We start from the raw sequence: 22,427 nt of genomic DNA on the forward strand, positions 1-22,427 counted from the left end.
AGAGAGAGAGAGAGAGAGAGAGAGAGAGATAAACTGACAGACCTGGGTTTTCGGCCGTCAGTGTAATCATCAAGTACCAACAGACCTCTCAGTCCGTCACTGACGAAGCCCGTTTCAATGACACCTCCCTCGCAAGTGTTTGTTCGCACGGGCGAATACAGCTGGTTGCTTGAGTCGACTGCATTGACTTCATATGGAAACACTTTGCACTTCCTGTACAGTAGGTGGGGGTATGCACCAAAGAAACAACAGAGCATGTATTCGAATCATGTATTAAATACAATCAGGCAAGACAACAACTAGTTTAAGAGTACATCACAAAGTAGCGTGAATATTCAGACATTTTTACACGTCAAGTGATTTCAAATTAAAATTAAAATTGTTATTTGTGGAAACACTAGGGTTAAATAAGAGGTTGTGAAATAGTACAGGTATTATGCAGACACACACGCCACTTTAGAAGGTGGTCAGAAGTCATTTGCCAACCTCCAAAAGACAGAAGAAGAAAAAGATGAAGAAGATGAAGAAGAAGAAGAAGATGCAAAAAGAAAAAAAAACAACCACAGTATTGGCAACTTGGTTTCAGTTTCACAAGGATTTACGAGATACATTAATCCACCAGGAGCATACCTTTGGCTTCAATGCAACATGGGATTCTGGTTCAAGTAAACCAAACTTTAAAGAAATATTTTTTGGGGGGGATGTAAGATTTAAAACGGTGGCAGACAGCCACCAGTGTGCTCACACTATACTTAACTGTTCAATAGATTGGCAAATAAATGTATACGAAATGTATGTGTGCGTAAACCTCTGTGGGGTTTGTAATGATGTAGATACACTGATATATACTGTAGTGCACTCCATTTACCCTTTGAATCAAGTTGGATTTTTCATCTGTGGAACTCTAACATTTTGTTTAGTTTTTTAACTGATGGAAGAGATGGCGAAAGCGCGGTGAGAAAATATGAGGGACTGAGCGACTGACGATTACAGTTAGGTTCAGCTTGAAATAATGATGGACTGAAGGTGACGGCCCGAGCTAATTTTTTACAAATTTCCCACTTGTGCACATTTCAATACAAACACAGTGGTTGAATTTTTTTTACACTTTTGACAGCTAAAAATGCTAATAAATAAATAAATACGACCAACAATGAGGCCATTTCCCTTTGACATTTACATTACACACACAAAAACAAAGTATTTTTTACTTTATATGACTTATATTATACAGTAGTTTATGCAAATAAAAACCAACAAAGTACAAACAAAAAACAGTTTTATGGAGTAATCATCAGATTTTGTTAAATTTTACCCAAACAAGAAAAACAAGGAGAAAAAGCAGATAAAGATGTTGCACGTTGGTACCTGGTAAGTGATGCAGTAAGTATAATCTAGTTATGCTACAGTAACATTTGTACAAATCGAGATAATGATGAATTATTAACTGACCAATTTGTGCAATGTATGAAACATCTGTGGATACGGACTGTATGCCGAATTTTTGTCTTGCACATTGAAATTTGAAGGAAATTATAAACCGTAAAATAATGAATTGTAAATGTGCAATAAAGTAAAATCATATTCTGCAGGGGCATTTGAACAATGAGTGTGAATTAAGACATATAAATATGGATAATTATTTGCGCAAGCTACATTTGAAGTCCATAGTCATACAGTAATAAATAAGAAATACGAACATGAAACTAAGTATAAGCTCTCTGATGGGTTGGCACTGACAAAGTTGGATGGACTCGGTCCATTTACACTGCGATTGACAGATAGCTGATTCAGATTTGGGTTTTGATCCATATTTAGATGACATGCAAAGCTAGATCTAAAGTATTCAACCTTTATTCAGTCAAGGCACATATTTTACACCAAAAGGTACACTTAAATGTTGTCATTAAAATTCATGCTAGATGCTTGTAAAAAAAAAAAATCCTGAATTTTCATTAAGAAAAGAAATAAATAAATCATGGCATTTTCCTCGGCCTTGTACCTCTGCCAGGGCCAGAAAATCTTATTTGGAGCAACTCATCCTGCCTGTAAATTTAGTCTAAACTGATGTATTATTCATTCTTATTCATTCAATAAAATGCAGCAAAATGAACATTGTTTTTCGTCACTCACAAACTATAAATAAGAGTGCCCTCCTTGGCAGAGGTCATTCAAGGTGACTTCCTATCATCCTGTACAACATTAAATTACAAATATTTAAGACAGCTGTTAAAATTCACCTTTAGACTAACTCGGAAAGGTCAAGTCTACTAAAATATTAGGAAGAGCTGCCACTATGAGGCTAGGAACAGCTCTCGCTGTGAAGCACTTTTTCTATTTATAAAAAAATACTTGCTCTTTTTTTGTTGTTCCACTTCCTTGACAACCCCATATTTGGGCACTTGTTGGGCTTTCAGTTTAGTTCCCATCAAACCAAAGCACATATTTCCTCTTTAAACACAGACTATAACGTTAAGGTCCAAAATGAGGAAATGAGATGACGTGAAGAATTAAAAGAAGATTGTTGAAGAGGAAGAAGAGGGGGAGTCAGCAAATAATGGAGAGTAGGTTAAAAAAAAAACAACAGCAAAAAAAAAAAAAAAAAAAAAAGAAATCTGTGAACATCCAAATTTCTGAATGCTGACCTGCAAATACTTTTGCTTAAACATAATGGGTAGGAGATTCACGAGGTTGAGTTCATCCCACTACGGATGTCGGGGCACCTCCTTGGTAGGAGGATGTGTGACAACGTTCTGAGCATGGTGGGCCATCAAGTCACTGCTATGTTTATCTTTGCTGGGAAAGGTCGGCCTCAGTTTTGGCCTTCAGCAACCAGTGTCAGCGCTACACACTCGCAGACTGTTGACCTACATCTTTGTTTGCCGATACTTATCACACTCGACCCTGCAACTCTTTTAGGCCCTTAACAGCACACTTTTCGATTCTTCCATTTGTACTTCATCCATCAGCTATCAGACTACTTGCTGTTGCCAATTGGGCACTCATTGCTAGCGGCTAGCAAATAGCGTCTATCTACTGGCCGGGAATGGTGAAGACATGTGCCATATCATGCAAAGACAATGTAATTAACTTACAGTTTCTTAGCATCCTGAATTGGCGATTAAATATGATTTCGGGATGGTGTCTTGTTGATAGCAGCTATGTATAACTGTGGTAAGGCGAACCGAAATGTCCAAAACACAAGTCAAGCTAGCTGTCATGCCACCGATTCGATTGATTTTCCGATCCACTTTATCCTCACAAGGGTGGCGGGGGATGGGGGGCGGGGTGCTGGAGCGTACCCCAGCCGACTTCGGGCAGTAGGCAGGGGACACCCTGAACCGGTTGCCAGCCAATCGCAGGGCACATAGAGATGAACAACCATCCCCGCTCACACTCACACCTAAGGACAATTTAGAGTGCTCAATCAGCCTGCCATGCATGTCTTTGGAATGTGGGAGGAGTACCCGGAAAAAACCCACGCAGGCCCGGGGAGAACATGCAGACTCCACACAGGGAGGCCGGAGCCGGAGTTGAAACCTGTGAGGTTGCTAACCACTGGACCACCGGGCCGCCGTGTCATGCCACCATGCGGGCAAAATTCGAAATAAAAAAGCTTGTCAATGCTTGGTGTTTTTATTTTGAGGTTAGCCTTTGTGTTAGCGGTGTATTACGTATATTTGCAGCTTTCTTGTTTAAGCGACGGCATACACACTAAATAAACTGTTACCTGGAGGCAGAAAAAAAAAACATCTTTCATAGAACCAAAAAGGGCACTGTGAGCTCATGTGAAGTCCCAGTCTGCCATCAAAAGTACTGGTTAAAATTATAAAATGCTGCTAATCTGTACCTTGCTGGATCAGTTATGAGCAAATTGGACAACACTGCATCCAATCGTAGGGGTGTCTGCGACATTGATCACACGTGTACTCGCCTTGCATTTCATTCTTTTTTGTCTTACTTTTCTTTCTCACTCTGTCAACCACATGTTCCAAATAAATGTTTCAATGTATTTATATGATGAGATTAAGAAAATACAAATACAGCTCAGCTTTAATTTTTGTTTTTTTTGTATGCACTGCAGACATTTGCTGTGTGGTGAGAAGGTGAGTTTAGTGGGCAGTTACTCAGTTGAACTACTACCATACTATTTGAACAGCCCAAATGACTCCTACAGTATATACAGTGCTAACTACTCTTCTATACACACACTACAAACTACTAGCATACAATTTTCAATAGTATAATTTATATAGTACAAACTACTACTGCTTTACTCTTACTCTATGTACACTAAAAATAACTATGGCACTATATACTGCATTTACCCATCAAACTACTACTACACCATGTACACAATACTAACACTACTACTTCAGCTACTTACTCCTGAACGATATACAGTACACGGTACAAACTACTACTCGAGTATATATACAGTAGTACAAAAGACAACTATACTACATAGACACTACAAACTACCAATATAGTACATACATCGTACAAATGACTACGGTGCTATATACTGTACTTACTACTACTATATACTACACTACATACTACTACTATCATATGTACACTACCATTTTACTATATGCACAATATTATAACATGTAAAAACTAAAAACTACTACCACACTATACATACAGTACAAACTCCTAGCATAGTAAATACGTAAATTACTTCTTTATTATATCCACAGAACTACTATACAATGTAGACACTACAAACTAATACTCTTCTCTACTTCATTCACACATGCTCACTACTATTAAACCCATACTGCACAACTGACTGTCGTTTTTGGACTATTACTTTTTTGCCTGGAAGCATGGCATTCTTAATCAACTGAAAACACACACACACACACACACACACACACACACACACACACACGCAAACACACGAGCGCTCACATACGAGCGCTCACACACAATCTCCTTCCCCCGCTCTTCTTCCACTTGTGTGGTGTTTATTCTACAGGGGCCGCAGTACATTTGCTCAGGCCGCCACCTCCTCCGTGTTTATCTCCCGCCAAGTGGGCCTGCCCATGCGCCAACATGGCTTCATAACTTTTTCTCATGCATTTTTTTTTTTTTTTGTGGGTACACACACAACACTTCCCCTGCTTGCTCAATGAGATGATGTCCATACAAAATGGTATGGAGCTGGCTGCTAAGTGCAATACAATTATGCGGCTGTCTTTCAAGGGTAAGTACTTTATGAGGGTAAGTACTTTACTATGCTACTTCATTTTGTTGATACGATAGGATAAAAATTGTTAATCCCGCAATGGGGACATTTGAAGTGTTTCAGCAGCAATAATGGATCCAGGAAATAAAAAAATAGCATGCAAGGGCAGACATTCGTACAAGAAGCCCATTGCCGAAAACAAAAACCTAAACTATTGTCCTGCATAAACTATCTAATCTCTCCAGTCCATTTTATCCAACTGTATAATGTTACGGTTGCATGGTCTGACAGCTGTGATTCGGAAGTCGCGGCGGAATACCTCCTTCACTGAGTGCGGGAGTAAAAGTCTGTCACTGAAGCACCTGTACGCTGCTTTCAGAGTGTCCCAGAGGGGGAGCGTAGGGTTGTCTAGCACGGTTGACAGTTTAGCCATCACCATGCTGTCCCGCACTGTGTTCACTGACTCCAGAGATCAGATCACTCCAAAGAAAAAAGCCGCTGCCACTATGGAGTTCATAAAAGTTATTCGGGAGTGGCCCTTGAACGCTGAAAGCCCTCAGCCTCCTGAGAAGGAAGAGTCGGCTCTGACCTCTCCTGTAGCGTGTGTCTGTGTTCTCGCTGTAGTCCAGTTTATTGTTTTACGTGGACACCCAGGTACTCAAAAATTGAAACGCTCTCAATGTTCATTCCTTGGAGCTCCAACAACGCCTGCACCCGGCCCCCTTGGCGTCTCCCACAGGTGGTGAGTCTGTTGGAAGTGAGATCCACATTGTCCTTTCGGGCAGAGCCTGGCCGGGCCCCATGGGCGCAGGCACAGCTTCCAGGTGCTTGCCAACGAACAACACCTGCAAGTCTGGCTCTCGAGGCCTGGATATTATTGTGACACATTTTTTTAAAAATTAAATGTCTCTTACCAAATTGTCTGGTGCACCATGGGCGTTTAATTGAAAATGTCCTCAGAACGCTCAGCTAGCTGCAGCACGGTCTGCCAAAATCCTAAACATGGTAACCAAGACTTGCCCTGGCACAAAAATGAAGATCCATTATTTTTTACACAAAGCCTGTCCATGAAAATAGGGCCCGAAGTTTTCAAAGGCCAAATACTTTTGCTTCATTTATTTAGCTTCCTTAAAGCATGCAAACTTTTCTTTTACTTTTAGTTCGCCTTGCGTATTCAAAGGGTTAGCAGTCTTATTGTATGTTATTGTTTTGATAACAAAGTACTTAGCCTATTTTTATAGTTTAAAAAATATTTTATTTATATATGTATATATATATATATATATATATATATATATATATATATTTTTTTTTAATTCATTTTTAGGCTTGAATAATAACACTCGCTCCCTTTGTTCAAAATGTGACAAAAAGCATGCCTAATGTGTCGAAGTTTTTCTGAGGGGCAACAGTTTGACCCTAGAACAGACTATTTCTACGTCCTTATGTGAAGAAGTTTTTTTTCTTTGCAATTTAATTAAAAATTTAAATCAATTCCTGCATGTTAGCGTCAGGGCTTCCAACAAGTCTGGGTGTGTTGCCCTGGCAACCCCTTTGAGGGTCTTAAAGGGACCTCATTAGCATATCATTCAGGTGGTCATGTGGAGTAGGATAAGGGGGGGAAAGGCGCTCAGAGGCTGTGTCGGCAGCTCCACTGGGGGCTTCGAAGCGCAATAATTCCTTGACTTATTTCCTCTGACTTGTATGCTCAAAGGGCCACATTTGATTTTCAAAACTGACAGATGGGCAAAGCCATATGTAGGGTGAGGTAGAAAAAAAGGTAGGCATCAAAATCCATATGTTAAAAAAATAGATTTGTTTTTTTGTTCGTTTGTTTGTTTGTTGCAATAAATTAGCCTGAGGTATGGCTCCTAAGTGAATTATGCAGGTGCTTGTGGTATTAAGAAACCAAGGAAGAGTACAGGGTCTCTCACGAGCTCTAGCTGGTTAGGTAAGCCCTCCTCAATCCCTGCTGCTGCTATGTGTGAAAGAGAGTGAGAGTGAGAGAGAGGTGTCTCGGCCACAACATTTAAAAGCACAACACACAAATGTACTATACCATGTCTCTGTTTTTCATCTGTATGCACACTTTGGGTTATTTTTTTTCAAAATCAAATAACGTGTAAATCGTATATTTTTTAAGGGTAAAGAGTTCAAAATCATATTCAGGTGTTAAGTGATACATTCAAATAATTTATTATCGGCAGGTATAAACATTTTTGAAATTCTTCACCAATTCTTCACCAGTTTTACATCTTTCCCTCCTCCAACTGCCCTGATTCAAATCGGGCCCTCGAGGACCGGAGTTGGACATCACTGCTCTAGAGCCAACCTGCCAACTTCTTGTATTAACTTTCAAAGTCACCAAAAGACCACAATGTTGTATACATATGCTCAGGATGTCATCATTGATAAATGGTTAATTTCTTGTGGCACAGCCGATGATCTCTTACGGCACACCAATGTGCTATTTCACAGTGGTTGGGAATCATTGCCCTACATCACATGTGAAATATGACACCTTCTCTGCCCACATGCAGTGGTAACATGCTAATGTTATCATACTCACATACTAAAACTAGACGGCGGGGGTGCATCAGCAAGTATACGTTGATACGAGGGACTGTATAGAAGTGCTTTTTTCGTTGCAGCGCATTAACATGATTGAGTCACGGAGCGGCGTTTGATGGACACGCAGGAAGTCACGGGTCATCTGAGATGTCAGCAAAAACTCTCAGTCGGTAGAGACGGTATAAACAGGACACAAACTATGCAGAGGACGAGAGGTTGTTTACATAAAACTGTCAACTAAAACGATTTGGAGATGGTGATTCTTCGGTGGGGCTGACCAACCCACTCTGGGTCCCTGGCCATGGGTTCCGATTTTATTCTTGTAAAAATATGCCTGACGTTAAAACAAAACAAAACAAAAATCATTTGTGCAGCAATGCATCAATAAAGTGATCTAACTACGAGTTTAGCGTAAATGAAATGTAAACGAGAGCATTGAAGAGCAGGTGCGGGGGCGGTCGGCAGCCTGCCTCACATGCATAAAAGATGAGTGAGCGCACATTAGCTCCGGCACATTTTGGGAGGTTTTTAACAGCAGCTCTCATCCGGAGCGAGTGGGAACGAGAGGGAGACTTCAGCTCTCATAACTTCATATTTACAAACGCTTGAGTGCTCTTAGACGCCGAACAATCATCCCATGGCAGCACAAGAACTTGAGACTCTGTAAAGCTCCAACGCCAAGTTATTCAAAATGTTTCTCTTGCATGTTAATATAAACGCAATGAAATAATTCACAAAGTCCTCGCAAAAAAAAAAAAAAAGAAAAAACATGCTCGACACACCAATGTATGCATGCAGTGTATCATACAGTTAATGTGATTGCTCATCTCACCAATTATTTATGATCACAGCCATCTTGCACAGTACAAACAATGAGAATAACTCCAAATATTTCAAAGAGTCACATTGAATCCACATGCACATCAGCATTCTGTGCCTCGTATCACTAATGCGATCATTCATCTCGCCGATTATTCCCAATCACCAAGAGATAAACAGGCGCAATGAGAAATAATCCCCAGAGTAAAAAAAACAAAAAAACAAAAACAAAAACCAAAAAACAACTCCATGGTATATAATTCGGGCCATTTTTCTGTTGTTTTGCTTGCCCCCCTTTTAGGACATCACATTATGCATCAGTATCTCGTGAACAGCGTTTTTGGTTATTGTGTCTTTTCTACGTCTTCTGCTTTCTGATTGGTTAAAATTGCCTTACAAGGGGTTTATCACCAAGCACCACCTGTTTTTTGGCACGCCTTCCAGTGTTTTATTGATTCAAAGGTGGTTCAAAGGACTTTTTGAGGATGGATGAGGGGCAAATTGTATTTTAAAAATAGCCGCTTGTGCATTAAAGGTAGTTGCAATCTTTGTCAGTGCTTTATCACCGGCATAAATTGCCTTTGTGTGTTTGTGTGACACTCACACATTTCTTGAACCTTTTTTATTATTTATTTATTTTTTTTAATTCCACCACAGCAGTGATGTCTGTGCCTCAGTGGTCAACAGGCTGAAATAAATCAGGGTCATTTGCATATATTTACATCCCTTAATTCTCTTTTCCGGCCCACTAACAGATGGGGTAACGGAGTTTGCTTTGTGAGCTCTGCTTTTATTGCTGCAAAGCAGTTTGGGCACACGTACAGAAGACTCGTGTGGTCCATTGTAAAATGCTGTGATGAGTTTGTTCAACTCCATCTGCTGGAGTTGACAAGCTGCTGCACATGCACTTTTGGCCCCAATGCAAGTGGACTGTAACCCCGTATAGGATTTACATTTCAAACGATAGCTATTCGGAAGTATTTGCTGCAGGAAAATTGGTTTTACGGCCAATGCTTAACCACTCACTTTGTGCAATAGAAAGAAACACAACAACGAAAAATAATGCACGCAGCGAAAAAAGATGAAGTACACAGCTTGCTCAGTCCCATACCTGCATGCAATGAACATGTGATATGACTAATGTTATCATTTCTTACCAGTTTTTCATTATACCCGCCACCTTGAACAATAGAAATAAACACAACTAGAAATAAAATACACAGTCAAAAAAGTTGACATGCTTGATCACATACCATGCACATGCCGACATGAAAAGTGTTATATGGGATCATAGCTTGCCAATTATTCAACCATGATAACCGCCACCCTGCACCATTGAAAGAGATGAATGACAAGAAATAATCCACAAAGTTAAAAAAAAAATAAAAAAAAAGTCAACAGTATGCTTGGTCACGCATATGCCATATTTTAATACGATCGCTAGGACCAGTTCAGTGCAGGCGAGGGAGGGGCACACGGTGGGTCCTCACACGCTGTCACGAAGTGTTTCAGGTCGGTTTGTGAGTGGGTGAAGTCATCAAACAGAAGCTTTGTGACTGAGACGCCCGAGGTGCAACAACCCAAAATAACTCCCGCACTCTTGGTCGTCCTTCAGACGTCTTCGTCTCGGCCTCCCGTTGAACCCTCCACGGTCCTGCATCTCCCGTCCTGTAGCACTTTGACTCACCGCTATCCGACCTCCCCCCATGCTATCTATTTATATATCAATCAGCCTTTATGAACGCAGAGGGATTGTAGAGGTATTTGAGAGTTCTAACAACGCCTGTAAATATTTTGATTAGTTCACGCAACTAGACATTTTTAGTGGACTTTTTGACAGTCTGGAGTGATGGAGTACACACTTTGGACAGGCAGGTGAGTGTGAGATAATTTGCATTTCATTGGAGAGTTGGAGGCAGCACGGTGATCGATTGGTTAGCACATCTGCCTCACAGTGCAGAGGTGCGGGGTTTGATTCCGGCTCCGGCCTTCCTGTGTGGAGTTTGCATGTTCTGCCTGTGTGGGTTTTCTCTGGGTACTTCGGTTTCCTCCCGCATTCCAAAAACATGGAAATATTACAATAACATTGTATTGTGTAATATTTCAGTGTTATTATTGGTACTTAAGCACTTTTAATCATTGTCATGGAATTTACCAGAACAGGCTATAAACTTGGGTGAAGCAGCATGTGGCTCATCTTGAGCTTGTTGTCGCATTTTTCCATTCCTAGTAACTGTTAACAACTCAACCTTTGTCAGAAGTCCCAAATAACATCCAGTATATGCACGTCTACATTGTCTTTTTACCAAAGGCCCCTTCCCTAAACACAAGCACGTGCACACACAAACACAAATCTCTCCATGTCACGTCATCGAGACTCAAAGTGACTGACAGGTGATTGGACAAATTGTCATTGCCTCCTCCCATACCATTCAGTCAGTGTGAGCTATTCTACGAGTATTTACAAAAATCCGGTGTCTGGGGGAATTCTGGACAGCTGGGGTTTTTTTTTTTTCCTTTCTTCTGGGGCTTATGGACCTTATTTACACCAACTTTTATACCCTAAATGAGGTCTATAGCCCTAACTTTAAACCCTAATTCTGTTTTAACACTAATTTAAAGCTTAAAACAGGCTTCAAACCCTAATTTCAGAATTTTAATTTGACATCTTAATTGTGTGAACGCCTCATTAGACACCTTAACCTTTGTTTGAAACACTAAGCATTATTAGGCACCCTACCTTCATTTGAGACCCTAACATTTATTTGAAACACGAATCCAAGTTTGCATCCCAAAGCCAATCTTGAATCTTTAACTCAATGCCATTGCTTTCTTCTTCACCTTGGTGGAATGAATTTCAAATGAATTACGAGACACTTTCCTTGTGTATCAAACAGGAGCGGCATACTGAGCGTGTCCTCCTCTGAGTAACTCTACACATGAAGGCTACTTTGAATTCAAAGCACAACAAAAAGAATGCACAAAGGTGCCGTCCTTATCAATACTTACCTTCAAGAACGCTCCTCAATCAAGTCCATTCATTACCACATGGCGTAAGCTGTAGCTTGCAGATCTACATCCCCGCCCGCAATGTCATTCCGTGCCACTATCAATTGTGCCTGTCGCTGTTGCAAGCGGCGTGCAAGCCGGTTACGTGCAGGCGGGCCAAGGTGTGAACCGCCTGCGCTCCCACGAAGCATAATCAGCACCTTCGACCCCGCCAGAAGCTCCATAAAATGTTGCATAACCATAAAAAGCAAGACGTAGTGTGCTCATAGTTTCTATTGTCAAGACCTTGAACTATAGAAAGTAAATCAAATACAGTATATATAGGACTTTATACTGTGCATACAGTGGAAAAACTGAAGGTTGATAACCATATGTCTAGTATCCAAGGTTGAAATGATGTCACCTCCAGGGTGAGTCCGTCTTTGAAAGGACACCTGGAAGGGGTCAAAAGGACTATAATATGTCAGCTTTAAACCAAAATGACAGACTTTCTATAACTTTACAGGCATAGTTTCTTGAGACTGTTTTGTGGGTCTACTCGTGATAAGACTTGACTACCAAATTTGATATTGCTAAGTGAAACTGCCTTCAGGGGCTGAATGTGGGCCAAGACCCCTCGAAATGACACTTTGAAATGCCACTTAAAACCAAAATGGCGGACTTACTGACTCTTCCTGCCATAGTTTTCCGAAACCTTTTGATGCGTTTGTTCATGATAGACCAAATTTCATGGTTTACATTTGCCCTGAAATGAAACAGATTTCAAGGGCTGAATTTTTAAAGATTTGCACGAGGCCAGGGTCCCCGGAAATTACTCCGAAAGTGATCGTTTCAACTCGAAATGACAGGCTCCCAGTGTCTTTTGATTTCCTGAAACTTTTTTGTGGGTCTGTTAATCACAGACAAAGTTCATGTTGCCAACAGAAACTGGCTTCGCAAAGTGAATTTTTCAACAATTCCGAACCAAATGAAAAACACTTATGACAACAGTAATGACATCCCGCAGTGCAGAAGTGGTGCACCAATCCAAGCAATACAAACATAATCCCTTAGAATGAAAGCTCTTCAGAGTGTTGACTCGTGTCAATCAATGAGAAGATCCATGGATTACCGAACACCCCTCCGCTACCCTGTCACATAGGCCAAGACATGCATGTCATCTCATTTGACTCTTGACAGATGGCAGAAAGCTTTTGAATCACGCACTGGTGTCACATACGTACATATGTGCTGTAGCACTCCCACATACACCACTGCTGTTAGATGTAATTACAATGTATTGTGTTTACTGAAATTGCTTTCTTGCCTCGTTGCTCTTATTCTCAGCCCGAATAAAATGCCTTTGTGGGGGCTTTGTCACAGTCAAAGACTCAAAACTTCACCCTGTATTTCATGCTTGTTCATCCAGGTGAAATATTATGTTTGGTAGGGGTTGTGAGCATGAAAACACACACACACACACACACACACACACACGCACACACAAACACAGTGAGGAAAACCCAAATATTCTTCCATTTTGCATCATTCATCTGTCAACTACACACAAAGTTCAAATTTGTTAGCAATCAGCCAATCGCTCAAAGACATGTTGGTCTTTAAGTCACCCATGTAAAAGTTAATATCAAATAAAATGTTATCTTTAAAAGGGAAGTCAAGTCATTGTTTTATCCACCCCCACTTGTCTAAACACGGCACCAATACACCTATCGCGACTCACCTGTTGTCTAGGTTGTAGCTGTGATTGGTCGTTCCCTGAGTCCTTAGACACAAGCGATAAAACGGCTCCACCCCAAAATGGATAAAAACGGGTGGATTTTGCTGTTAAATTCGTAATCCACAAACAATATTAATCCGAATGCCATGTTTCGATTAATGTTTTTGAGACTTTTTTATGGGCTTACTAATGACAGACAATCCACCCGTCCATCAATTATCTGAAACCGCTTCTCCTCACAAGGGTCGCGGGCATGCTAGAGCCTATCCAAGCTGTTTTTGGGCAGTAGGTGGGGTACACTCTGAAGTGGTTGCCAGCCAGTCGCAGATCACACATAGACAAACATCCATTTGCGCTCACAGGGACAATTTAGAGTGTATCATGAACCTGCCATGCAAGTTTTGAGAATGTGAGAGGAAACCAGAGTACCCAGATAAAACCCATGCAGGCACGAGGAGAATATGCAAACTCCACACAGCAAGGCCGGTGCCAGAATTTAATCCACGACCTCTGCACTGTGATGTGCTAACCAGTCGACCACATGACAGACAATGTATTCCAAAATTAATATTGCTGCACGAAACTGGCTTGGGTGTCATAAATGGCCATAATGCACTTAAAAACATGTAACTCAAAATGTCAGACTTCCTGGCATAGATTTTTAAATTTTTTTTGTCAGTCTTTTATGGGTCTACTCATGATAGAGATGCCAACCGGAAGCTGAATTTCAAAATAAATAAATTAAAGAATTGCACTGTTCACTAAATAGACACATTTGGGGGTGGGGGCTGGGGGCTCTTTTATTCCAACCAAACAATATATTGTCACGAGTCGTAACATTATGAAAATGAACATTTAGAAAAATAAAGAATTCGAGCAATTTCAATTTAAAGGGAGCATTCCTCCATCCTCAGACCCTAAAAATCAGATCACCCCAGATCAATGTTTCACAAACGAAGGTTGTTAAAGTGAAACTACTTTTCTCCCTGCAAGGAGGAATGGTTCTGATGTGAGGCTTTCTGACAAGCCCTGAAGTTCACTTCACCCCGCAGAGACTTCAAAGACTGAGGAAGGTCAAAATGCCGCAAAGGTAGCGTGGAAAAGGAGACTACTTACCATGTCTCTGCGCGCGTCCAGCCTGTCACGGCGCTAAATCCAAACCCCCTCCAAAAATTACATCGTCCTCCGATCTCGGAGCTCCACACACGGACCTGGGAGGCGCGCACGCAACCGATACGAGAGGAAGACCGGATGACTTAGGACGAGGCGTGTTCAGCCAGCCAGCTGCGTGTGTGCGTTGATATTTGGGAAGATTGTCCGACGCGGGGAGAAAAAGTGGATGCAGCGCGGCTGTGAGTGTGTACGTGCGCGTTCTGGTCCCGCCTCCTCATGTGAGTGACACATGCTTCCACGCAGACGTGCGCGCGCTCAAGCCGCCACTCCTCATTCATGCGGAGCGAACGTGCGCGCGAGGAAGGAGACGTGAACGCACACATGTTGAGCAAGTAATAAAAAGGTGTGTGGTGGGGGGGGGGGTGGAAATGATACAAATTAACACAAATAATATGATGTCGCGCAAATATCTCAACAAATGATGCCAAATCCAGAGCACCGCTAAAATTTGTTTCTCAAACATCAAAAGTTAATCATTTGTATTAAAATATCTATGTCGCCCCCTGCTGCGAATTTATGGAAGTGAACGTGATACTTGACAATACAGTACATTAGATTTCGTGCTGCAAACTAAAATTGCAGAATTTCTCTTTGTTTTTGAATAGAATTGGCGGAGATATTTTTCTAGATCCACGATCTGATGCATGACTCCCAAATTGCATGTGGCTAAACGAAACTGGCTGAAGTTTTTCAGAAAATTCCATAGGGTGATATAGGTTGACTACAGTGGCGGATTCTGGTCCGTCAAGGAGGGGAAGCTCAATTTCGACCTACATCATAAAACGTTTCCGTTTATTTATACGTGAATTCTACTCTCCGTTCCTTTTCAAGAAAATGATCTGTGACCCTGTCATACCAACAAGGCGTCTTTTCCTGGGACTTAACTAGTGTCCCGCTGCTCAGTTAGGATGGAAACTGTGGTGATGTCAGTCGGTCTGCGAACACAAGCAACTACAATAAAACCCACCAGAAATAAAAGATTAATTTGTCGCTAGTCGTTTTCAACAAAGAGAGTGTCGCTAAGATGATTAGAAGAAGTCTCCAGTTCAACCCAGAACAGAATGAGAATTGAAAAATGTTGCTACGGATGCCTACACCCAAAGATTGGTGATTGGCTCATTTCGCTGTCAATCAAAAAGAGATTCAGCCTCAGACAGATCATCAAATCATCATGCAGAAAACCTGAGCGTCCGGGCCAGCCAATAAAGGCCCACTGTCCATAGACTCTCAGAGACGCTGAGCGTCCAGTGGGCGGGACAAAACCAGCATTTATCCAATGACTTGTCTCGTTTTAATGGACTGGGACAATGGGCTCTGAAGGGTCAGCGTCCACACATGTTAAAGCACAGTGAAGCCACGGGAATGAATGAGAAAAGAGTTGCGTTGTAACCAGTAATAAGAAGCTGATTCTGAACAAAAGTTGAGTGTGTTGTAGCGCGTATTTAGTCAATGACATGTACACACAATTTAATGTACACACATATATTTGATCACTTATTTTTTGACATTTTAGGGGAAGCTGAGCTTCCCTTGTAGTCTTAGAGCAATCGCCTCTGGTTGACTAATGTTTTATGGTGAATCATTACATTTTCTCCACCATGCCCAGGAGCGTAGCCAGAATATTTTCACTAGGGTGGCCAGGGTGACAGAACACCTCAGTGAGGACTGCGACATTTTTTAATGAATCTGTCTTGATTCATGAAACAAAACGTTGTTTTCTTTCAAAAGATATCATCCTGATTCTCATCCTTGGAGAAAAAAAAATCTTTACAAAAATTCCATCCTAAATCTCAATCTTTTCAAAATTATTCTCTTAAAAAAAAGTCACATTTTTTCTCGCCAAATGTTTGGCAAAAGCGCTCCCACTAAATGTTTTTGAGTATTAAAACGTGAAAACAGTTTCCAGCAGCGACCAAGTGCAATTTGAGCAGCAAACCATGTTTGCAATCAATGCTTGGTGGCGCATGTTTTTCTGCTACAAGATGTTTTTCAGGGTGATACCCGCAGATTGGCCATCTCTATCCTTCCAGTGCGACTTTTCTCTGTGCGATTCTTTCTTTCAATCTTTCCCCTCCTTGTTATCTCCTAACCATTCTCCACGTTCCCAGTTCTTTCATTGATCAGCTTTGTAATTGTCGTATTTGTCTTTCATCCTTTCTGCTTCTGGCTCGCTGCGCTGTTGGAATAACAGTGTCCCGGTTATGACACACGCTGGATGTCATGGTGCAACAATTCAGCAGCACTCATGCACACAGAGCATCTGTCAATTTCACACAAGAAATAGCACCTCCAAGCATCTGCGGGCTTCAAGATGCCACTTGCGGCAATTTTCTTCAAACTTAAGGCCACAAATTTTTTTTTTTTTACTTGTTCTTCATGAAATACATTATTTGGTCATGAAAGTAAGACTTAAAGTATAGACTATATCTCACAAATTATTCAATGGACAATTTTATTTCACGTCTTAAATTTAAGACAAGGCACAGAATAAGCAGTTTCTCATCGTAGTTTGTGACGTAAAATTTGTATTTTCGCAGCTCAAACAATCATATTTAAACACAAAACAGCAAATGGGCTGGCATTCAAGTGGCAAAACGCAGAGCTGCCAAATGTTACAGAATCACCGAGTGAACGCTAACTTGTTAGGCCCATCACACATCAAGATTGTTCAGAATAAAAAAGTAAAAGAAAATAAAAATAAAAATCAGAGTTGCCGCCACTACTGAAGGCTTGCTTAGCCTTCGCATCCCTCCGTGTGGGACTCAGAAGACAGGGAGCGCCACTGCCGGCCCTTTTGTGTGTCCCTTCAAAACAATTAGGGAACAGAGCCCGTCTCGTGTGTGCTCGTCACTGGCTCAATCTTAGCGGAATCTGGCCCAAGCTGACCCCGGGCAAGGATGTAGCCAAGAAAACTAATGGAGGGATAGTTTGATTAGGTGGTAGCCTATTTAACCTGCTTCTCTATTGTTCTGTGCTGCCATGTGTTCCAGCCCCAAGAGTCGCAGAGTGATTGAGTTGATTTTGTCACGAGTATGTCCCTGTAGGACATCTTCAATTGCTACTTTGTTTTCTTGAGTTTTTCATAGTTTTGTTTTTGAGTATATCAATTTTGTTTTGCTACTTTGGGAAAAAAAAAAAAAAAGATTTTTGGTACATATCTCTGCTTTCCTGGGTCCTGGTCTTTTTGTTTGCCTCACGGCACATAACATTGGCTGTGTTTGAGTTAATGCTATTGTGTTCTGTCTAATTTGCATTGAATACATCACCAAATCATTATCTGCACGTTCAAGTGAGCTCAAGCTTCTGTTTGCCATTGCAGCTTTTTTTTTTTTTTTTTAATGATGCTTTTCCCATATCTGCTCCCCTCAAGGTTTGTTGTTGTTTTTAATTGTCGCAAATCACGACAAGGAAGGTTAATGCGATGCCATGCAGTTAATGAGCCTCCTTGCACAGTGTACACACTTTCTCTTTTGTTTGCATCTTAATGCGCCCACACGCAAGGCATCCCTGATTTCTGACAATATTTATCAAGAATGATTTAACACGGTAGGATAAACATTCTTCTTTTCCAGAGGTGGGCATTCCATCAGTATTGAGGGAAGATCCATCACTGATGGAATGTTTGTTTTGCTGGCGAATGACAGACAACTATAAAAAAAAAAAAAAAAAAAGACAAACAATGCACTGATGGAAGTTGGTTTTCGTCTGTCACTGGAATCGTCACTAACCGAGTCAGTACAGATGGATCTTCTCAATTCATCATTGATTGATGCCCATTTCGCTGACAACTGTCTCGCGTGTATTTGCATGCAGAGGTGACAATACCGTCCGGCGTTGCATTGAGCGAAAAAGAGGAAAAAGAAAACATTTCTGAACATCGCTCGTCACTCTGGTGACAGGTGGTTGTGTTGGCTGCTAACTGCTATCTTGGGTCACAGTTCAAAAGCTGCAAACAAGTCAACCCACTCACAGGAGAAGTCAACTTTCTCACTCCCCGTTCTTCAAGCCTGCTTAGTTTTTGTCTTGGTCTCAGCCGGCAAATGACGCTGGCAGTGTTTATACCTCTCGCTCTCACGTACCACAATGATGTTGTCTCACATTGATTTTATTTATTCACCATGGTGTGTGTGTGTGTGTGTGTGTGTGTGTGTGTGTGTGTGTGTGTGTGTGTGTGTGTGTGTGTGTGTGCTTGTGACATTTTTAGCAGTTGCCGATGCAACGCCTCTGAAGAAGATTTGACGGTCCTAAAGCATTTTTAAAAAACAAAATTTGCGATGACGGTAGCATAATTAAAGCAACCATGACAGACTGATGATGTCAGACTGACTGACAGTCCTTAAAATAGCAATATTGGAGTGACGGACTGACAATGACAGATTAAGCTGGTTTTAAATAATGACGGACTGACGATGATGGACGGGTGGCCCAGCCGCTGGCTAATGACGAATGACGGATTGGCAGATTTTACTAATTCGCGCACATCTGTTCTTTTTCTTTCGGCTTGTCCCATTAGGGCTCACCCTTTTCCTTTGAAGTCTATCTTCTGCATTCTCCTCTCTTGCACTAACTGCCCTCCTATCTTCCCTTACTCCATCCATGAACCTTTTCTTAGGTCTTCCTCTTTTGTCTCTGTCCCAGCGGCGAAATTCTCATTCCTCTTCTACCGCTGTGCTCTCTATGTCGCCTCTGGATGTGTCCAAAACAGCTAAGTCGGCTCTCTCTAACCCTATACCATCTAACCTTGGTTGTCCCTCTGATGAGCTAATTTCTTAGCTTCTGAAGGTGGATGTGACGCACTGAAGGCTCCAAAGTCATTTGGCCAGCCGTGTGTAAGCAGCACACTTCAGCTGCGTGCCATGTGTGCACTTGTTGGCTCTAGTCATTTGAATATGCTGTCGTGGGTTTAGTAAGTAGACAGTTTTTACTTGTCCCAAACGTTTTTCTTATTGTTGTTGTTCTGTGTTTGGGGTTTTTTTTCATTCGAAAATAATTTAATTTTACTCGTAGTAAATATGTATTCTCCAGCATTTAAAAAACAAAAAACACAAAAACACCTTTTTTGATTATCTTGAAAAAATAAGTTTTATTCTCTGACTGACACAACTTATATTTCAAAATACTCCCAAAAAAAATGATTGTATACCCATAATATTTCTCTGACTTTTATCATTTCCCACAGCTCCAGGAAATTCTGTAAAAGATTATTTTCATGGTGTTCGTGTTTATGATCATCAGGGGCCACTTTGCGGCACATTTTCACCCAATTTGCTGTGTTCTGAAGAGTTGGACAAGTGTCGTCACATGACCTCCACTTTTCCACCAGCGAGCAAAAAGTTGCAAGGAGATCGCGGAGCACTCCACCGGATCCTGGCGCGGTGTTTTCACGTCTTTCACAAACACCATCTGTGCCTGGTAGGTGGCGAACGTGGCGAGCATTGCGCTGATTGGGATGTCTGATGATTCACATTTGCACGTCGACAGGCACAGTGTGGGGTCACCCCTTCACTCCCGTTCGTCACTCCTCTTCGTCCTCCTCTTCCTCTTCTCTCTCCTCCTCTCTGCTATTCAACACCGCATTCAGGACACACGCAAAATGTCTTTGTGCCAGAAAAAGTTTTCTCACGAAGATTTCAACTGAACTGACTCTTTGAATTACTTCCAACACAATTAATTTCAAAATGTTATATTCCACCTACAAAATACTGAAAATACAAACTATGTGTACCAGTCAAAGGGGAAAAATGACTTGTTCTCCAAGAAAAAAAGAGTATTTTTTAAAATTACACATGTTTTCCTCTCTCTCTCTCTCTCTGTCTCTCTCTCTCTGTCTCTCTCTCTCTCTCTCTCATTTCTCCCCCAATAACTGTACATGTGAGTGTCATGGTGGTCGACAGATTAGCAGATTAGCAAATCCAGCTCATAGTTCGGTGGTGCAGGGTTTGCTTCCGGCTCCGGGCTTCCAGTTTGGAGTTTGCATGTTGTCCCCGTGCCTGCAGGTTTCTCCAGGAACCCCAGTTTCCACCCACATTCCAAAAACATGCAAGATCGGTTAATGCAACACTAAACTGTCCCATGTTATGATTGTGAGCCCGAATTGTTGTTCGTCTATGTGTGCCCTGCGATTGGCTTTCAACCAGTTCATGGTGTACCCCGCCTGCTGCTCGAAGGCAGCTGGGATAGGCTCCAGTGTGCCTGCAATCCTTGTGTGGATAAAGAGTTCACATAATGGATGGATGAACAAAAAAGACGTCGTGGACTATTCTGGTTGTCTCGAGGTGTTCCACCTTTCATCTGAGAAGGCCTCATCAGTTTATGCAACTGTGCAAGTTAGTTTCACTTTTACCTATGATAACCTTTTGACATAAAAGCTCAGAAATACAACTTTTTTTTTTTTTTAAAGATAGTACCGTTTTTAACTCCATGACTTTTAAACTGAAAGAACATCCATCCTCAAGAAAAAAAATGTGGAAAAAGGGAAGAGTTTATCAAGAGAAAATTGCATTTTTGGAACAATTTGGACCTGAGAAAAAGAAATGTCAAACATCCATCATTCTATTCTCTGATCCACTTTATCCCCACGAGGGTCGCGGGGGGTGCTGGAGCTTATCCCAGCTGTCTTTGGGCAGTAGGCGGGGGACACCCTGAAACCAGTTGCCAGCCAATCGCAGGGCACACAGAGACGAACGACCATCCGCACTCACACCTAGGGACAATTTTGAGTGTTCAATCACCCTGTCATGCATGTTTTTGAAATGTGGGAGGAAACCGGAGTACCCGGAGAAAATCCACGCTGTCATGATTCGGTTTGGGACCAACAGGTGGCACTGTAGGGCTCTCCCTGCAGCTGCACACCTGTTGGTCGTTATGTAATTAGTGCTTTAAAAGGACTCCCAGCCCGAGCACTCATGGTCGGGTCATTGTTTGTGGCTGTTTGTATGCTACTGTCATGTTTGTTTCAGTCAGGTTTTGGTCATTGTTATGCTTTATCTTCAGTCATGTGTTTTGTTTGATACTTTGGACTTTGTTTGTTTAGGATTTAGTTTTCTCTGTTTTAATACAATTCATCAAGTACAACCTGCTCCTCTCTCGTGCCTGCTTTTTGGGGTCCACCACCACCTTGCAATCGTGACACACGCAGGCAGAACATGCGAACACAACATCGGAAGGCCGGAGCTGAAATCCAACCCACGACCTCTGCACTGTGATGTCGACGCTCGAACCACTAGAGCACCGGGCTGCCTGAAATGTCAAACATTTCAAATAAAATGTCAATTAAATGATCGAATAATAAAAATACGTACATCGTTTATCTAAAAAGTTTTTTAGTGTTGGCATTGATTTAAATGTTTCTATCAGACTTTTATCTTCTCATAGAATTACAATTCATCACAGCAGTCGTTCGCAAACCTTTTACAGCAATGCCACCTATAAAAAATACCAACATTAAAATACAGTAGCTTAGTACGTGTAGTTTAGTATGTATGTGTTCATGAAAATAATTGCAGTTGCAATTCACTGTAACATTATGCACACTGTGAACATTAACATGGTTCCGAAACATAAGAAAATTGTACTAAACGTTAAATACAACTTCATTCACCATTCAAGGACCACAAAATGGTGCTCGTACCACAGTTTAGGAATTACAGGATTATGGCATCAATAAAAAGGTACTTTTTTTCTTGAAAAATAAACGTTTATTCTCACAAGAATATGACAGATATATTTATTTTTTTCTTTTCACTCTTGCCCTTCCACTCCTTTATATGCTACAGTACTTCAATAATTTCTCGTGGGTGGTTGGAGGGGACGTGGGGCTGCCATTCTGAATAAAAGATGAGTTTGCACCTTAATCTAGAAGGACACTTCGACTTTCTCTCTTCACTTTTCTAAGGCTGTTGGACTGAGAAGCTTCAAGATAAAGGGCGGTTACACAAGCAGAAG

General features: G+C 41.4%; 1 protein-coding gene and 1 long non-coding RNA gene across 5 annotated transcripts in view; one reads left to right on the forward strand and one right to left on the reverse strand.

The window, feature by feature from the left end:
- Positions 1-14,731, reverse strand: part of htr4 (5-hydroxytryptamine receptor 4) — a 54,595-nt gene extending 39,864 nt beyond the window's left edge. For 2 of the 4 annotated variants that reach the window (XR_002169934.1, XR_002169933.1), the window contains exon 1: positions 14,427-14,731. The gene's annotated coding sequence lies outside the window, so the exon portion shown is untranslated. Of the gene's footprint in view, positions 1-7,253; positions 7,259-14,426 lie in introns of those variants that run through there. The other 2 variants (XM_019884081.1, XM_019884082.1) reach the window with 2 other exon arrangements.
- On the forward strand, positions 734-21,970 carry LOC109524339 (uncharacterized). Its single transcript, XR_002169946.1, has 3 exons — positions 734-798; positions 8,019-8,021; positions 21,960-21,970. It is a non-coding gene; the product is annotated as an uncharacterized LOC109524339 (long non-coding RNA).
- The last annotated feature ends 457 nt before the right edge of the window (positions 21,971-22,427 follow it).

The sequence above is a fragment of the Hippocampus comes genome, unplaced genomic scaffold (genome assembly GCF_001891065.2).
Source record: "Hippocampus comes isolate QL1 unplaced genomic scaffold, H_comes_QL1_v1.1 scaffold156, whole genome shotgun sequence".
Taxonomy (NCBI): Eukaryota; Metazoa; Chordata; class Actinopteri; order Syngnathiformes; family Syngnathidae; genus Hippocampus; species Hippocampus comes.